The following is a 13,945-nucleotide window of genomic DNA, read 5'->3' as shown; positions in this document are numbered from 1 at the left end:
AACTGGAATGTGTTGATGTTCTCGAGCATCAACTAGAGGTGGGAAGAAAACATGTACATGATTCTCAACATGCAATCAACAAGTTGAGACTGGAGTCAACAAAATGAAACGAGACATTGAGGTAACCACGAAGGAATTGGAGATTTTGCAGACTAAAAGTTGTGCTATCTGAATCTGGCCGATCCTATTTTCTGAAGAAATTATAGTTCAAATGGTAAGTTTTGTTGATGCGTGTCCATGATGTATGAGCTTTATTTGTCCAGTGTATGTAATTTGTTGTTTATGTATGCTTTATTATCACTGGTGCTGAACTATATTGCCCAGTGGGTATATTCGACTGTAATTTCTTTATTGTATAGTGTAGGCTTATTCTATGTTTCTGTGCCTTAGTCTTTTTATTGTATAGTGTATTTTTTAGAGGCGATAGTATAGAGTAGGATAATTCTTTGACTATATCGTTGAAACGGGGGCCAACACGCCAAACATTTCCTAGACGCCATACAAATGAACAAGCATGTGTAGTCAAAGCGGCCTTAATTGGGATGGTCAAAATAATATTTAGTCGATCCCAAATTATGTGGCCCGCCATAACAACGGCTCTTAGCAGGCCGTTAACAGGCCGAAAGCTCGATAGGGCCGTATAAATGGAAATGGCCCGTGGGCCTCTAGCAGGCTGAAATAAATGTCAATTTTGTCTCGGGACTTTTACATTATGGGCCAGTAACCGCCGAAAGTGTTATAGGCCAGAGGAGGCCTAATTTGCAAACTTGGCTTTTAATAGGCCGAAAGTCGCGTCGGGCTGAAATTTTGTCGTGCGGAACATGGGCCCCTAATGGACCCAAAGTCAAAGGCCCAACTATTGTGCGGGCCGTTAACAGGCCGGAAGACAAAATGGGCTAGGAATTGGACCATTTACTGAATGGGCCAAGGACAGGCCTAAAGTCACAATGGGCTAGAATTGGCCCAACTGTGGAATGGGTTGCAAAAAGGCCGACAGATGTTCCGGGCCGTTAACGGGTTGGAACTAACGATGGGCTATAACAGGCCGAAAGACAAAATGGGCTAGGAATTGGACCATTTACTAAATGGGCCAAGGACAGGCCTAAAGTCACAACGGGCTAGAATTGGCCCAACTGCGGAATGGGTTGCGGAAAGGCCGATAGATGTTCCGGGCCGTTAACGGGTTGGAACTAACGATGGGCTATAACGGGCTGAAACTGACTATGGGCTGGAAATTGTCAAATCTAGAATGGGCCTTTGATGGGCCGATTCTGTGTAACTTGTATGGGCCGTGCTTGTGAATGGGCATGACTCATGTAGGCCACTAATGGTTCAGCCCACTTATTTTGATAGGCCCGGCCTTTTAACCTGAATGGGCCACTGTTGGGCTGAGACACATGTTGACGTATCATAGGCACATTACGTCCATTCGCTGGATGACAACTATCCGAACGGCAGGCCGACACGTGGTCCTGCTGGCGAATGATAATTTTACACGTGGAAAATCCCCATTGGTCCTTGCTGTTAATGGTTTATCGGATCCAAACCAGAACCCGATAGCCTAATGGCGACCCGTTACGGTGGATGCCATGTGTTGGTTACACTTGACGAAAGCACTTCTATGACACGCGATTTATCATGATGGAAGTGGACACTTCTATGATGATAATTTTGGTAATGTCATGGAACACTTCTACGATAGCATAGGTATGACTATCTTGATTCTGTCATAAAATCGTCATGGATGTACATGCATGACAAAAAACGTGACCTACTGTGACAAACACGTATCATCACAAAAGTGTATTTTTTTGTAGTGTATGACCCCACTATGAGTAGCCTCAAATGACACCACGGTCGGCCGTCATCTGTGCCCCGCCCACATTACAGTTGCAACTTCTTTAGAGTAGGTTTCACTCTAGTTTGTATGAAAATTGTAATGTATCTCGTCCGGTTTATATGAAAAAATTTCGAAATGTAATGATTTTCATCCGGTTTCTATGAATTCCGCCTTGTTTGCAAAATTATGCAGGGAAAGTCATCCCCCGATCAAAATCAGATTGCCAATCATGGATGTGCATGAGGCATTTGGTCTAACTTGGAACCTTGTAGCTGACGACACCCAGTTGGGACATACTATCTTAGCAGTCATTACCCATGGTACCATTGAAGGGCAACAACGTGCCACGATCTATCACGATCGTACCCTGATCGTGTACATAGGTAACCCCCTCTCTCCGATCCAAGAGTACTAGAGCCAGGAACTATCATATATCTTATTGCCATGTCATCTTATAACATTTCAGTACATGTCTCTTTGTACATCAGGAGCAGGAGTAGTTCTTTCCTTCTTTTCTTTTATTGATTGGGATAGTCATCAACGCAACTTTATAATCCCAGTTGTATAAACTATAAAGGGCTTAACAATTTCAATTCCGTGTAGTACTAGCTAGGTAGCCATAATCCCATCAAACAAAACTGCTCCTACTTTAATTAATGTACATGGCCCAGGTAACACTCTCAAATTGTTTGTCGTCGCCCGTGCCGCAGTTGGTCTATACATTGCTTCCCTTCCCCTCATAGAGATAAGCAATATAAAGTATTTTATTTTAATTAGTATCCCCTGCTTACGTCACCTTATTATACTGCATGGACCATAACCATGCACGTCAGCATGTATCCAGGTTTGAGATGCCAGGTGTACCAGATGGACGGCGGCATGTTTGACCCCCGTGATGCTACCTGGGTGCGGATGAACACACTTGAGGAGTACTTGATTTACATTGGGGACAACTACCCCATAGTGCAAATGGTGCCACCTTCTGTGCACGACGCTGATGGCCTGCTATTCATGAAGAACGGAGGTGTTTTCATTGTGCACCGAGGGATTCATATCTTCAATGCCCCTATCCCTGATCTATGCCACTTCAGTTTGGATGAGTCTCCTTCATGGGGAGCCACACTAAGAAGCTGCGATGATATGGAGTCCCGTTGCCCACCGTTATGGATCGTTCCATCTATGAAGAACACGTGGGACTGGAACTATGAGACGGACATGTACCCAGGGATGTACGAACGTGAGTAATTTAGTGCAGTAAGTGAAGTAGAAAGGCACAAATGGTATGAACATGCATGGCATATAGGCATTTGTCTCTTACTACCACTAAATGTTGTACGTGCAATGCACGGTGATATTATGATGTACGTGCCTAAGTACTCTACTACTATATTAATTGGAGGCACATATTAGGTTTTATATTTGTTTACGTGTGTATGGCCCGAGACCTTCCAACTAGACGCGTATTTCTACCTGGGTCGCACTTTGTACAATTCGTACTACTAGTACTATGTGTGGTCTCCGACCTAGAAGTGGAAGAAGTGGAGACACTCTACCACTCTATTCATGTCCCACTCATTTCGCTGACGTGTGGGACATCCAAAACGTGTCGTGTTTGGCACTCCTTCGTCGTAAGAGTTGAAACGCTAGCTTTCATCAAAAATAAATAAATAAATATAAATCAACAGTGATACTATACCAGGCAGTTTCCTTGCTCCTCGATATTGGAAAGAATACTTATGTTTGCTGACATCTGGGACATCGACCATCCTGGTTCACTTGCCATGCACGCAGAACTCCAAGGGAGAGTCACTCGGGTCGTCGCGCTGCAGAAATAATGACTAATGAGCCATCAAATCACAGGCCCAACCTTTCCCACTATAAAGTTGCTCGGACGAAGGAACCATCATGACTTCGTTGAATTCCACTTCTTGAAGAAAACTACTGTACCAGCAATACTTCTAGCTATAGTAGTACTATACTCCAGCGGAAGCCTCCTTTGGTTCATAGGATAGGAATTTTATAGGAATATGAAAATCATAGGAAGTGAGATGACATGCATCTCAATTCCTATAGAGAAAGATATGCCATTTGATGCATAGGATTGGAATTTTTCCATTGAGTCTAGGCTAATGTACTGGTAATTTTCTCTAGAAACTACAGTAGTAACTAGTACTGGTACATGCTCGTAATTAATTAAATCAATGTACATGCAACACAGACACACACACACACACACTAACTACTAGTACTACAACTTTTCACATGCTGGCCAGACATCGTTGTTCTCCTTCCCGGCTTCGTCGGTGACACCCCACCGTGCTTGGATCTCCGCCGAGCTCTCTACAGCAGCGTGTGCGTCCTCTTCTTTCTTGCGGCGACGGGCCTCTCTTTTCTTAAGTGCTTTCTACCTTTTCTGCTCCCTCTGTGCGGCTTTTGCCGCCTCTTGCTCTGCGCCCGTTCAGCCTTGGCAGCTTCAAAGTTTGCCCACGTAGGTGTGAGGTCACGAGCGGCGATGAACTTGGCACGGCGGGATGCCATCGCTTCCCTACCACTTTGTGTGTCATCATGGGCGGCGAGGAACTCGGCGCGGTGGTATGCCAACGCTTTCTTACCGATTAGTGTGCGGCGCGGTGGCATAAACGACGCTTGGTGAGAGCTCTGGGCCGGAGTGGCTGGACAACCATATATTGCATTGGTTTATCAAGAGCTCAAGGACAGACGAAGAAGAGAAATTTGGATTCCCCTTCAATCCAGGTCATTTTTTACTGAGTAAAATGCATTGGCAGTCATTAAACTTGTCTTGATAGCTCACTTTAATCATTGTACTTAAGAATACAGTCAATATTGTCGTTATATACCAGATATGGTGATTATACGGTCACTGGCTCAGCGTATAGCTCCGTATTTGTCTGGTTGACCAGTCAAACAATCCACATGCGCCTCATCAGCTCGTGTTCTGTATTTATCTATCTATGCGGGCCTACCTGTCAGTGGAGATTGAAATAAAAACCAAAATTATGCGTATGTGAGGAATCAAACCACAGACTCATCGCTGCAACACACATTCGTCAGCCAAATGAAAATGAAATACTTTGCGTTAAATGCACAAACTAATATTTTTTATATTACACATGATGCACACATTAGCGCACACCGCCCACAGACGCAAGTAGATTGTACGCGCGCAGACACTCACCCTCACGTTGTCAAACCATGGTAATGCATGCACGTCGCCCTCTCAATGAAAGTTCTGCTCATGGCGCAACGCAAAAGGCAAGCCCATCACCTACGTGCCCCGGCGGTGCCTGACATTACTGTTTAGACGTTTGTTGGCGGCATCCGCGAACATCGAGCATGTATTCACCTGGCTTAACACCAATGTCTTACTCGTGCTTGGGCGCCGAGATGCTCGACATTAGCCATGGCTCTATACACGATGCGACGATGTGACTCGGCGCCTTGCTCATGTATATCATCCGTCACAACGACATTCTATAAACAACCTAGCTAGAGAGGGTACTATGGTACCTATATATGTATCGTGAGCGACCGATGATAGTGCCATTGCACATGAGTGTATGTTTGATCGATTCATCCATTATTCGTAAGTTATGCATGGTTGTGTGTGTCTAATGGTGGTCGTCGAAGGCTAGCTGTCGACACGAGCGGTTGTATGGACGCCTGGTTGTCTATATGTGGCGCATACGCTTCAAAGGCTTGTCATCCATGAATTCACACAATTTATTTCAGTACAATCATAAGCGTAACTGCGTAAGTGCGTCCGCGTGCGTGCTGGTATGTATTATGTGCATACGCATGCGCACTGCATGTGTGTGGGTCTTCCGCATGCATGCATGTGCGTCGCGTTTGCTCCTTGCAAAAATACATCATTTGGTTAACTACAAAAACAATATACCACCACGCCAGCGTTTGACCGCCCAGGCCTACCGAAACCCCTTCCATCGCTAGCGTGCACTTCCTGCATGAAATGTTCACCGTCGCTCCAGAACGTCAATGCCGCATTTAGGCTCTACGCGACCTCTCACTAGCGCCGGCATTGCAGCAGCGTGACGGACGAGAGAGCGCCACCCGCGCGAACGCTGCTTCAGTGACGTAACTGAAGGTATAGTTGGGTCACTGACAAGTGGGCCCAATAGGCATCTGGCCCACATGTCAGTGACCCAACTGCACCTGCAGTTACGTCACTGAAGCTCAGTCCCACCCATGCGGCATCCTGGTTCAAGCGACTACTCAGCGTAAACGACACCACGGCCATCCGTCCGCCTGCTGCCCACATTAATGATACGCGGCTGCCGACGAACCTACTCCGACACTAGCCGTCCATCCGTTTGCCGCGGCTCATTGACATTCGCCCGCCATATTAACTTTAGCTCTAGCCCCCAGCCATAGCCAAAGACCCATAGTCATTCTCCTCCGGTCCCTTCCTTCTATCGGCACCACTCCAACCATGGCCTCCTCACGCTCCAAAGCTCTCTTGGATGTACTATCACAGGAGAACACAAAGGACATCACCGGCTCCTAATACGTCTCCGTCGTATCTACTTTTCCAAACATTTTTGCCCTTGTTTTGGACTCTAACTTGCATGATTTGAATGGAACTAACCCGGACTGACGTTGTTTTCAGCAGAACTGCCATGGTGTTAATTTTGTGCAGAAATAGAAGTTCTCGGAATGACCTGAAAAATCCACTGAGCAACTGTTTGGAATTAATTAAAAATACTGATGATAGAATCAACGTTAGGGGGCCCACCCCCTGTCCACGATGGTGGGCCCCCCCAGGGCGCGCCCCCCTACCTCGTGGGCTCCCAGAAGCTCCACCGACCTCAACTCCAACTCCATATATTCACGTTCGGGGAGAAAAAAATAGGGAGAAACATTCATTGCGTTTTACGATACAGAGCCGCTGCCAAGCCCTAAACTCTCTCGGGAGGGCTGATCTAGAGTCCGTTCGGGGCTCCGAAGAGGGGGATTCGTTGTCGTCGTCATCATCAACCATCCTCCATCACCAATTTCATGATGCTCAGTGCCGTGCATGAGTAATTCCATCGTAGGCTTGCTGGACAGTGATGGGTTGGATGGAATTTACAATGTAATTGAGTTAGTTTTGTTAGGGTTTGACCCCTAGTATCCACTATGTTCTGAGATTGATGTTGTTATGACTTTGCTATGCTTAATGCTTGTCAGTAGGACCCGAGTGCCATGATTTCAGATCTGGACCTACTATGTTTTCATGAATATATGTGAGTTCTTGATCCTATCTTGCAAGTCTATAGTCACCTATTATGTGTTATGATCCGTTAACCCCGAAGTGACAATAATTGGGATACTTACCGGTGATGACCGTATTTGAGGAGTTCATGTATTCACTATGTGTTAATGCTTTGGTCCGGTACTCTATTAAAAGGAGGCCTTAATATCCCTTAGTTTCCAATAGGACCCCGCTGCCACGGGAGGGTAGGACAAAAGATGTCATGCAAGTTCTTTTCCATAAGCGTGTATGACTATATTTGGAATACATGCCTACATTACATTGATGAACAGGAGCTAGTTCTGTGTCATCCTATGTTATAACTATTACATGTGGAATCGCATCCAAATGATTATCCATCACTGATCCAATGCCTACGAGCTTTTCACATATTATTCTTTGCTTATTTACTTTACCATTGTTGCTGTTACAATTACTACAAAACTGCTAGTGTTACTTTTGCCACTGTTACCATTACTTCCATACTACTTTGCTACTAAATACTTCGTGCAGATACTAAGTTATCCAGGTGTGGTTGAATTGACAACTCAACTACTAATACTTGAGAATATTCTTTGGCTCCCCTTGTGTCGAATCAATAAATTTGGGTTGAATACTCTACCCTCAAAAACTCTTGCGATCCCCTATACTTGTGGGTTATCAAGACTATTTTATGGCGCCATTGCCGGGGAGCATAGCTCTATTCTTTGAGTCACTTGGGATTTATATCTACTGATCACTATGAGGAATTTGAAGGACGAAAGAACTAAGATTTATCCCTCAACTACGATCTTGACTGATTATATGTCTAGAGTTAAGGGTGAACTTAAACTTATTAGTAAACATGCTTCTATGGTTACCACTCAAGTAGAACAAGTGCTGAAGGCTCAAAATGATTTGCTTGATGAATTAAATAATAAACATGACTTTGTTGTTAGAGTGGCAACTAGAACGGGTAAAATGACTCAGGAACCTTTGTATCTTGAAGGCCACCCTAAGAGAATTGAGCAAGATTCTCCGAGAAATAATGTTGATACACCTAGTCCTCTAAAAAGAAGAAGAAGAAACATGATAGGACTTTGCATGCTTCTAGTGAACCTGTTGTACACACACCTGAGAATTCCAATGATATTTCTATTTCTGATGCTGAAACACAATCTTGTGATGAACATGAACCTAGTGATAATGTTAATGATGATGTTCATGTTGATGCTCAACCTAGTAATAATAATGATGTAGAGGTTGAACCTGCTGTTGATCTTGATAACCCACAATCAAAGAATCAATATTATGGTAAGAGAGACTTCGTTGCAGGAAGCACGGTAAAGAAAGAGAACCATGGGTTCAGAAACCCATGCCTTTTCCTCCTAAGCCATCCAAGAAAAAGGATGATGAGGATTTTGAGCGCTTTGCTGAAATGATTAGACCTATCTTTTTGCGTATGCGTTTGACTGATATGCTCAAAGTAAATCCGTATGCTAAGTACATGAAAGATATTATTACAAATAAAAGAAAGATACCGGAAGCTAAAATTTCCACCATGCTTGCTAATTACAAATAAAAGAAAGATACCAAAGAAACTTGGAGATCCAGGAGTACCAACTATATCATGCTCCATTAAAAAAACTATGTTAAAACTGCTTTATCTTATCTTGGAGCCGGTGTTAGTGTTATGCCTCTCTCTTTATATCATAGACTTGAATTGAATAAGTTGACACCTACTTAAATATCTTTGCAAATGGCTGGTAAATCAACTGCAATACCTATTGGTATTTGTGAGGATGTGCCTGTTGTGGTTGCAAACGTTACTATCTTAATGGACTTTGATATTCTTGATATTCCCGAGGACGATAGTATGTCGATTATCCTTGGTAGACCCTTTTTGAATACTGTAGGGGATGTTATTGATTGCAACAAATGCAATGTCACTTTTCATGTTAATGGTAATGAGCATACGGTACACTTTCCGACGAAACGACCTCAAGTTCACAGTATCAATTCTATTGGAAAAATTCCAACTATTATTATTGGAGGTTTTGAATTTCCTCTTCCTACTGCCAAGAAGAAATATGATATTCTTATTATTTGGGATGTGCATATCCCCATTTAGGTAACCTAGTGTTATTCGAAATTTCTCCGGTTCCATGTTATTTGAATGAATTTGTTAACAAGACTTGATCAACCTTGTTAGTGGATTCCTTTTGATGAGCATAAGATGGATGAAGTTAGAAGGCACAACCTTCTGTACCCTCTTTTTACTTTCTGTTATTTGGATTAAATAAAGAAAAAAAAGTATTTTCTGTCTGTTTTCTGTATTATCCGTGCAATAAAAAAATACCCCGAAAATAAAAGTTCTCCAAATGCCCTGAAAATTTAGTATGATTTTTTCTGGAATATTTGAGAATATTTGGCACTGAGAACACAGCAGGGGAGCAAGCACCTGGCCATGAGAGTCTAGGGCGCGCCCACCCCCAGGCGGCGCGCCCCCTGCCTCGTGGGCCCACGGTGGCCCCCCTCCACTTATTCCTGCACCCATGCTCTTCTTCTTCCTCCCAAAAAAATCATTATCCAGCTCAAGCACGATTTCTAGCTCATTTTGCTGCCATTTTCTATCTCCTTGCTCAAAGCTCCATTCACAAAACTGCTTTGGATGATTGTTCTTTGGTATGTGACTCCTCCAATTGTCCAATTAGTTTTTGTTCTAGTGCTTTATTCATTGCAATTTTTTGCTCCCTAGGTGACCCTGTTCTTGAGCTTGCATGTCAAACTTATATGGTCCCAAGTAGTTCTAATGCATGATATAGTCTCTAGGCACTTGTGGGAGTAGTTACTATCAATTTCATTGAGTTTGGTTCACTTTTACTTGGAGTTACTAAAATTTTCAGAAATTTTTCAGAGGAAGAAATATGTCTAGGAAGATGTACAAAGGTGCCTCTTCAAGGAAGCAAGGACCCAGGCTCACAATACATGAGCAGGACGAGGAACCACCGAGGGAAGCTTATGTACGGCCTTGTGAATGGCCGTCAGAAGAGTTTATGGTCAAAGCAGGCATCAAGGATGAATTTGATGCATATGTGTGTAATGCTGATCTTGAGGACTTCATGCAAGATAAGTGCCCTCAATACTACCATTTAACTGATTCCTTTGTGAGAAGGTTCAAATTTACATCTACACACAATTCTCACACTGTCCTATTTGATCTTTATGATAAATCATATACCATGGACCTAGAAGATTTTACTACCGCTTGTAAACTCCCGCAATGGGGTAGTGCTAGTGAACCTTGCAAATCCGAATATAAATATTTTCTTGTTAGTATCACGGTGGGGGAATCTAGAGAAATAGCACAAGCTACCATAGGGAGCATTCATTTTCCTGCTATGCATTATTTTTGCTCTCTTCATAGGTAGATGCATTAACGGTAAAGATGAAGCTTGTCACATGTGTGTTCTAGTTCTTAGTGGTCTCGAGAGTGTTGTATTAGGAGATAAACAATATAACTTGGGGGCCATTGTTGCACATAGGTTGCATAATAATGGTTTAGTTGGAGACTTGTTTGGTGGGATTTATGCAACTTGTGTAGCTAACTTTCTTGAGACCCATACATTAAGGGGATATGGAGTTGCCCCCTGCTTATTTAGATTATGACGCCATGGTTAGCCATCAGTTTCTTGAGAGGAATGAACCATTTCTCCAATACCGACTAATATTTGACATACGTCGCACTGTCCATGTTGCTCTCCCTGCTCCTAGTTTATTTGACTTTTAGGCAAAAAGGAGATATTTTATAACCAGGGAGGAGGCGAACAAGTACGAGAGGAGGACGGAGGCAGCCCGCCTCCAAGCTGTAGCTTGTGAGGCGATGGCTGCTGCATCTCAGTACGACCCCAGTTACAACTTTGGATATCCTCCAGGGCATCCGTGGGCATAGACCAACTTAGGACAAAAGCCTAAGCTTGGGGGAGTACGTATTTCTCACCGACATTACATTCATGTTCACACACACATTCTAGTTGTCGATGCTCATACTTTTTCATTGTACTATCCATGCTAGTTTATTTTCTTTTCCTCGCTTTCTTCTTGTGTGTTTGAATAACCTTAAGAAAAACAAAAAAATTAGTTGTAGCTTTGAGCCAGTTTACTTTCTATGCTTGTAGTAGTAGTAAATTAAATGAAAACCCAAAAAGATTTCTCGTTCTTCTTTTGCTTGTTGGGAGCTTTCCCGTGTAAATAGTTTTATTTATTTGGAGGTCGAGAGGAGAAGACCATGATGGAAATTTTGTGTGGCTCTCATATGCATTATTGCTGATTTAACCAAGAGCCCATAATACCTTGTCTTCTCCCTTGAATTGAATTGTCACACCCTAGCTAGTTCATGCATTAGAGTGTTGCATCATGTCTATTTTTCTCAACAGAAACTTCAAATGGGGATGACAGAACCCCCAGCCCCCTCTCAAACCAACTAGGGTTTACTAAAAATATTTTCAATGAACCTGAAATGCCCTTCTAAAATGTCCATCCTTTTTGCCTTGGTTCAGAACCTCTGCCAAAAGTGGTGCACAATTTTCTAGGTCATCCTAAGGTCTTTGAATTAAATCATAAGTATTTGAGTTTGGGCATTTAAATTATATAAATTATTTTAAATGCTCAAATAATCCCAAACTAAAATGTTCCATGCTGGATATATTCCAGTTAATGGCCATGAGCAGTTTGGTGAATTTTGGAGTTGTTTAGGTATTTTTAGTAAGTCCACAAAGTTACAGAATAAATAAAAAAAGATAAATAAAGAGAGAGAGAGAGGGAACTAACCTGGCAGCCCAACTAGCCAGCCCACCTAGCCGGCCCAGCCCAGCAGCCGCTCCAGCGAGCTGCTTACCTTCGCCAGGCAGGCAGGCAGGTGCTCGACGGTGGAACCAGCACGCGCCACGCAGCTGCCCGCCGCCCTGCTTCCTTCCCTCGCCTCTCTGCCGACTGGTATGAGCTCCACGTCGCGCCCCGAACCCCGTGGACACATCCATTCTCCCCCTGCCTCTCTCCCTCGCTCTCCCACGCCATGGTCGATGCCACCACAGCCGCACCGTCGCCGTAGTCATGCTCTCCGTCGTCCTTGCGCCGTGCCGTCATGTCCAGGAGCTCCGCCGCCCTCCTCTTCTTCGAGCTAGCCGAGCCCCAAGCGCTCGCTTGCCCCGAGGCCTCTGCACCAACCTCGCCCGACTCCGCCATCGCCGGAGATCCCCTTCGCCGTCACCACCGCACCAGCTCGTCCCCGACCGCGCCGTCTGCTCCCTCGAGACCGCCGTGAGCCCAGCTACCTCACCTCCCTTTCCTTTCTCACTCTCGAGCCCCGTAGCGACTGCACGTAGCTCACCCGCACGCGCCACCATGGAGCTCGTCGCCGACGTGACTCCGGCCACCCACTGGCCACACCACCATGTCCAACGCACTCACTGCACTCGTAGGAACCCGTAGCACCTCACCACGAGCCTCGTCGTGCTCCGTAGCCTCGGGTTCATCATCACCCGAACTCCGGCGACCGCCAAAGTCGTCGGCGGTGCCGTTTCCGGCCTCCCCGAGCTCAACCAACACCACCAAGAGCTGCGGCTTGCTCCCAGCTACACATAGATGCCCTCCGCCGCTCTTTTGGTCGCCGGAATGCACAAAACCACTCTCGCCGCCGCGTTCGGCCTCGCCGGCGGCTAAACGCCGGTGAGTTGACCCCGCTGACCCCTCGTTTGACCACGGGTGGGCCCAGTTTGACCCCCCTGGGTCAATGACAGGTGGGGCCCAGCCCTGTTAACTAATCAGGATTAGTTTTAATTAATATTTAGTTAAACTAATTACACTGACACACGGGACCCACTAGTCAGGGTTGACCTGGACTGTTCCGTTGACCGCTGACGTCATCCTAACGTAATGCTGACGCAGTAATTTATTTACTGGAATTATTTTTATACAGGAAATTCCAGGAAATACCACAAACTTCAAAAAATCATAGAAATTAATCTGTAACTCAAAATGCAAAGTTTTATATATGAAAAATGATCAGAAAAATCCAATCTATCCATCTGTACTGGTTTCATGCATGTTTAAACAATTTAACCTGCTGTTTAGTGCAGAACAAGATAAAGCACTTATAAGGGCCATTTATGAGTTTGAAACTTGAATCTTTGATTCAAAATGGTTCAAACCCATCTGGTCTTAGTTGCATTAGCCCAATACACTCATTTTGCCATGTCTCATGCATGCATCATGTTGTTGCATATTGTTTGGTGATGTTTGTGTATCGGTGCTCTTTGTGGCAGGTTCTGCCTCCGACGAGTACCACGATTACCCCAACGAAGAACAATACCAGTGCACCAACCCATCAGGCAAGCAACCTGTCATTGCCACAGTAACTAGATGAAACCCACTAGCATGTGTAGGAGTAGATTGAGCCATATGTATGTGTTGTTCCTATCGTGCTATGCCTGCTATGCTTAGAGTCGTGTCAGGTCTGGTTCATCTGGGTGATGGGCTAGAGTGAAATGATCATGACCGGTAATAAGAGTGATGTGTTGAACACGATTTGGTAAAGGTATCGATGAGAGGCCATGTAGGAGTACATGGTGGGTTGTTTCATTGAAGCCGACCTTAAGCACTGAGATCTGTATTTGTGATTTAAGATTCAGCTACTACCATACATTGGGCCCTGAAATATGACCCCGCTCGACTTCTTATTCACCCTAGTCCTCTGTCTAGGAGTTGCAAGTAGTTTCTGGTGTTTGTAGCTTACTAGAGGCCGTGGACAGCGCTGACCCGCGGGGTGGGCTGTGATGCGGTAGGTACGTGGCCGGGTA

Source organism: Triticum aestivum, chromosome 4B (assembly GCF_018294505.1).
Source record: "Triticum aestivum cultivar Chinese Spring chromosome 4B, IWGSC CS RefSeq v2.1, whole genome shotgun sequence".
Lineage (NCBI taxonomy): Eukaryota > Viridiplantae > Streptophyta > Magnoliopsida > Poales > Poaceae > Triticum > Triticum aestivum.
This window is presented reverse-complemented; position numbering follows the sequence as displayed.